Source organism: Macrotis lagotis, chromosome 7 (genome assembly GCF_037893015.1).
Source record: "Macrotis lagotis isolate mMagLag1 chromosome 7, bilby.v1.9.chrom.fasta, whole genome shotgun sequence".
In the NCBI taxonomy this organism is placed as follows: domain Eukaryota; kingdom Metazoa; phylum Chordata; class Mammalia; order Peramelemorphia; family Peramelidae; genus Macrotis; species Macrotis lagotis.
The window spans coordinates 201,102,078-201,108,286 of record NC_133664.1 but is presented as its reverse complement, the minus strand read 5'-3'; positions in this window follow the sequence as shown (position 1 = coordinate 201,108,286).

Here is a 6,209-nt window from a genome sequence, read left to right as displayed (position 1 = left end):
CAAAACAAGGGTTGTTTTTAGAATATTGTATAGAAATAAATTCATGTAAAAGGATCAGAGGCAGTAGAGGTGCTGGTGTGAAAAAGTATGGGGGAAAATAAGAATTTGGAAGGTATATACTTTAGGAAGTATAAATATATGTGTAGCTCGGTGGGTAATTTTTCAGAGATGCAAGGACCTACTTTTGATCCCTCCACTCTAAAGACTGGTGGTATATGTGGATGAGAACTATTTTTCCTGTATATGAGTAATGCAGTGGGAGCCTAAAAAAAAATGAACAGTTAAGAAGAGGCTTTCATTATATGTATGGAAAGGTCTTCCTATTCCTTGGTTAAGAGATGAAGTGAAGTGTGGTCACCAGAAGCATACGTACGCTCAGAAGCCCAATATGTGTCCATTCTTTCCAGACTTGGGCATATACATATATATATATATATATATATATATATATATATATATATATGTATATATGCCTGAGGAAGAACAAAATTTAAGAAGTGAATTAAATTCACTTTTTAAGTTCTTATGTGCAAAGCACTGCTCTGGATGATGTTAATCTAAGAAGTTTGCATTCTAATAGAAGAAAAGGCATGTGCAAGTAATGATAAAACAGGATTGAAGAATGCATGAGGTACAAAGTGCCATAAGAAACATGAAAAAGTAAATTTCAAATCAGAAGACAAGAAACAACATGGTGCAGCAGATAGAGCTGACTTGTGACAAATCATTTAACCTCCAGTGCTCTAGACAGATACCTTGGACTGTAAGCTGCAAGAGAAATTATCATTTATGTTAATAGAAGACTTTTTCTCACATGGGAGATAACCTTGTCATTGAAATCGGTTCTCTATCCATAAGATTCAAATTGGATCAGAATAGTTCATAAAGGAAAAGGGGACATTTGAGACAGAATTTGAAGGATGGGTAGGACTTACACAATTATATTGATTAGTATATAGTGCTTAAAAGTTCTCCTGCTTTTAATATTTCAGTCTCATAATAACCTTGTGAAGTAGGTATTGCAAGTACTCCATTTAAGAGAAAATTGGTTTAGAGATTGTTAGAAGTAGAATTTAGATCTGTGCCAAAGTCCACCTACTTAACTACCATGGTACAAAAATGGTATTTAAGAGTTGGAAAGTATCTTGGAGCTGACTAGTCCAGTTATCTAAACACAGGTATTGTGCTAAGTGCAAGGGCAAAAACCTGGATCTTGCCCTCAAGGAGGTCACGTTCTAAGAGGACAGAAACATGTAAAATGAAAGTTATACACAGAAGACAGAAATAGTATAAATGAAAAGTAGACTCAGAGGAAAGCCACTAATGGTAGAAATAGGGACTCTTGAAAGTAAAGGGCACTGATGATGGAGGGAGAGTAATCAGGCATAGGAGATAGAAGGCTGTATCAGGATGTCTTCCAGGAACATTGAAAGAATCCATGGAAAGTGGGAAGGAGTTAAATGTTATGAGTGTCTCTAAAAGTGGTACAGGGGTCTGGCTAGGTGGTGCAGTGAGTAGAGCACCTGCCCTGGAGTCAGGAGTACCTGAGTTCAAATCGGGCCTGAGACACTTAATAATTACCTAGCTGTGTGACCTTGGGCAAGGCACTTAACCCCACTGCCTTGCAAAAACAAAACAAAGTGATAAAGGATCCTGGAGGAAATAGGAAGCTTTCGATTAGATAGGGGTTAAGACTTGGATTGTAGGAAATTCCTAACCATTTGGCAGTTGAATGGAGCATGGTTTGGAGTGGGAGATACTTTAGATAGGGAATCCAATTACAATAGACCAGGTTAGAGGTAAGGGTGGCATCTCTCTGATTAGAAAGAAGGGGATTACAAGACTGGGCAACAGATTATGTCTATGGAATAGAGTCAAGGGGAACTTTGGAATGATAATAGGGATATAGGGCTGGGGGTTGGATTTAAATTGTCCAAGTGAAAAGGCCAGGGAATGGGGTTCATGAAAGATTAGAGACTTAAAGGTTGTTAAGGTAGAGAAACTCCAGACCAGGGCTCAAGAGAGAAGCAAGAGCCAGATTTGGAAATCATCTGCATAGAAATGTTAGTTGAACCCATGGAGTACTGATGAGTTAGTGTGAGAGCAATAAGAAGACTCAGCTCTGGTGTATATCCATGCTTGGTGGACATAACCTGGATAAAGATAAAGGGACCTTTGAAAAGAAGCCATCCGAGGAGAAGAGGAGATCAATGTCACAAAAATCTAGAGACAATATCCCAAAGAGGGTGATGGATAGTGTCAAGGCTGCAGAGATATTGAGGAGGGTCAAGGTTGAGAAAAGGCCCTTAGATATGGTATTAAAAATCAATGGTAAATTTGGAGAGACTAGTTTGAATGATTTGGTCAGAAAGCTAGGTTGCAGAGAGATAAAACTGAGGGGGAAGAAAAGAAGTAGAAGCTTTGAGTAGAGAGCTCAGAGGGTTTAGCCATGAATGAGTGACTAGATATGGTATAATAGCTAAGGAAGATGATAGGTTTGCTTTTTAAGGACTGGAGAGGCATGGAAATGTTTGCAGGGAGCAAGAAAGCAGCCAGTAGATAGGAAGAAATAAGGAACCCGGAAGGTATCAAACAATTATTAAGCTCTACTGCACATCAGGCAGGCACTCTGCTAAATGCTTTTACAAATGTCCATTGATCTACATGGCAATCATGCAAGGTGAATGATATTATCCCCATTTTACAGTTGAGGAAACAGGCAAACAGGTTAGATGACTTGCCCAGGTCACACAACTAGTAGTGGCTGAGGTGAAATTTGAATTAACTCAAGTCTTCCTGACTCCAGGCCTAGTACTCTACTGCAATTCCAGAAAGATTAGTAAGGGAGTATTAGTGCTTATTAATATTAGTGAGGGAAAAGCTATTTTTTGGAGAAGGTAAGAAAGAGATGAAGGTACATGTAGAGGAATTTGCCTTGATAAGAGAAAAATGTTATCGTATCAGACAGAAGTAAGAGAAAAGATGGGGGGGGGACATCTGAGTGAAAGGGGGAAAAGAGGGAGCTCCACACAAATGTTCTCATTTTATTTTTGGTGAAAGATGACTGTAGCTGAGAGGGCGGGGGAAAGGGTTTAAGGTTTGAGGCAGTATGAAAAGATTTGGAATAATTACAGTGGTGATTGAGATAGTGTATCAATTGGGGAGGTATAAGCAGATTGCCTCACAGCAGTGAGGGCTCAGTTAAAATAATGTAACATAAATTTGAGTGTAGGGAACAGTTGAACTGATTTATCAAAGAGTTAAGACAAGGAAAAGAAGAGTAGTCAATGTATAAGTAGTAGCTTGGGAAAAAAACCTGAGTGGAAGAATTAGAGGACACCAAAGAAAAATAGACCTACGGGTTATAAGGCAGAAAGAAAGATATGACAAATTATGAGCAGATAAAGAAATATTGGCATTCATTAATATGGAAGTGGAACACTTGTAGATTGTGGCAAGATCAAGGCTATAACCAATCGTTGTATAGCTAGGCAACTAAATGATGAAGTGCCCTGCATCTGGAGTAAAGATGACCTGAATTCAAGTGTAGCCTCAGCCCCAGTGACTCTGGGCAAGTCACTTCTGTTTGCCTAAGTTTCCTTATTGGTAAAATGGAGATAATAACAGCACCTACCTCCCAGGGTTGTTGTGAAGGCCAAATGAGATAACTGTAAAGTACCTGGCACATGGTTTTTGAATGCATCTTAAAGCAGGAAGGCTTATTGTGTGATGGTGATGGAGGAATTTAGAAACAGCAAGAAGTATGTTGATTCAATCACCTCCTGTGAGTCAGCATGTTTTGGAATGGAAATGGTGACGAGGGAAGTGGTTACCCATCCACAAGGATTCAGTAGTTAGGGTGAGCTAAAAGATGGAAGAAGGGTAGAAAAAAAATTTAAGATGAAAATACAAATTTAGTTATTATGGATCAAGGATTCCAAAAAAGCACAGTGGAAGGAACAGTTAGATTTGGAATGAAATGTGCAGGTGAAGTGAACTATCAGGTTAAGGTGAAAGGGAGGTAGATAAGGAACAGGTTTGAACAATGACAACCAACTATCAAAATCTTTGACATGGGGAGCATAGGAGAGGATGGGAGTATACTAATGATTGAGAAATGAATCCTGACAGAATATTAGTGGCTAGGGGCGGCTAGGTGGCGTACTGGATAAAGCACCGGCCTTGGAGTCAGTAGTACCTGGGTTCAAATTCGGTCTCAGACACTTAATAATTACTTAGCTGTGTGGTCTTGGGCAAGCCACTTAACCCTGTTTGCCTTGCAAAAAAAAAAAACTTAAAAAAAATATTAGTGGCCTGTTGAGCAGTGCAGGTGATTAGACTTATTCAAGGCTCTCCCTCAAGGTCCAGCTTCATGTCCAGTGATGATACTGTGTCCTGTAAAGTTCAGAAGGTCCACCTCACAGCAGGGGAGTTAGGAAATGGTATGGCCCCTGGCAATTTAAGGTAATCCCAGTCTGTGAAAGGTTTCTAGAACCTGGAGAAAATTCCTGATATGAAGACATATGTTGGAAGGTAAGTAAAATCTGGGATTAACACTGAGCACTGACCCAGGGCCAAAGAGGTCAAAGACAGGTAATCTTTGTATCCAGAGCAAAGCTATTATAACATACCTTAAAAATGGTCATCCAACCTCTGTTAGAAGATCTTCAAGAAGAAAGAACCCATTATCATTCTTTTTTTTTCCCTCTGTCAAATCATACAGGTGACAGTGATCTTACAATCCATAAATGAGCAGTTAGGACAGTGGATAGAGCACAGCTCTGGAGTCAGGAGGACCTGATTTCAAATTTGACCTCAGATACTTACTAGCTGTATGGCCTTGGGCAAGTCACTTAACCCTGATTGCCTCTCATCTGGGGTCATCTTCAGTCATTCTAATCTGTATCTGTCCACTGGACTCAAATGCTCAGGAGTAGAAAGTGAGAATGAAGACAACACAGCACCACCTCACTCAAATCCTATTCCTGTGCATGCCATGGTATCGCCTCCCTGATGTGATCTTCTTCAAGAATGAAGGACAAACATCATCATCACAATCCATTAAAACCTCAAGATCTTTTTCAGACAAACCATTGTCTAAATATGCCTCCCAATCATATTTGTGAAGCTGATCTTTTGAACTCAGAGACAAGACTGTATTTTTTCCTGTTGAGTTTCATCTTAGATTTAGCCCAGTGCTCTAAACCCAGCAAGATCTTTTGAGATTTGGTGCTATCACACTACCAAGCTGTAGGCCATTTGGAGATTTGATGAGCATACTGTCTATACCTTTATCTAAATTAATGATAAAATTGTTAAGTAGCACAGGACCAAGCATAGATCCCTGCTGTTCTCGATTTGGATACCTGAAAATTTAACAGTGAACCAATAGTAGCTATTAACAGTCAAAAAACTTTAAAAAATCAATTCTGGCATGACCTGGTCTTGCTGAAACCAGGCTAGTCTTTCTCAATAATTTCTCTTTTTTGATAGGGTTTTTGATAGGGTTTCTTAGCTTGCCTCCTTGCCTCACTGATCAGTTCTTTAATGAATATTAGATCACTAGTCTATAGTTTGAAAACTTTTTTTGAAAATCAGGATATTTGTCCTTCTCTGCAGTACTTCTATTTTTCATAATCTTTCAAATATTATTATTGATAGCTCAGCAATAACATCTTAAGTTCTTTGAGTAATTGAGAATATTCTTTGAGTATTTGAGGATGTAGTTTACCTCTGTCGGGTAACTTTAATTCATAAACAGTAAAACTAGTCAGGGACAGCTTGATGGCACAGAGTCAGGAGAACCCAAGTTCAAATTAGCTTCAAGAAACTAACTGTGATCAAAGGCAAGTCATTTAAGTCAGATTGCCTCAGAAAAATTTAATTTCTCCTCTTTTTTAATCTTAGATATCAACTGCCTGTTAATATTTTTTGTTTTGTTATTTCCAGTTCTTAGTGAATATGCAAAAACGTTTTAGGTAGAAGAAACATGGACTAAGGTGGGGAAAGGTCTAATTTGACTGGGGCATAGAGGATATTGGGGGAGTGGAAAGAGTAATAAGGTAAGATGTGGTTAGTAAAACTATGTGTTTCAACAGAAGTATTGTTCAATTTGTAGAAAAACAATCAAGAACCCATTAGGAGTTCTTAATATTTTTCTGTGTCAGGAACCCAGAATTTTTTTTTAAAAGTAAATCTCTTATTTTTCA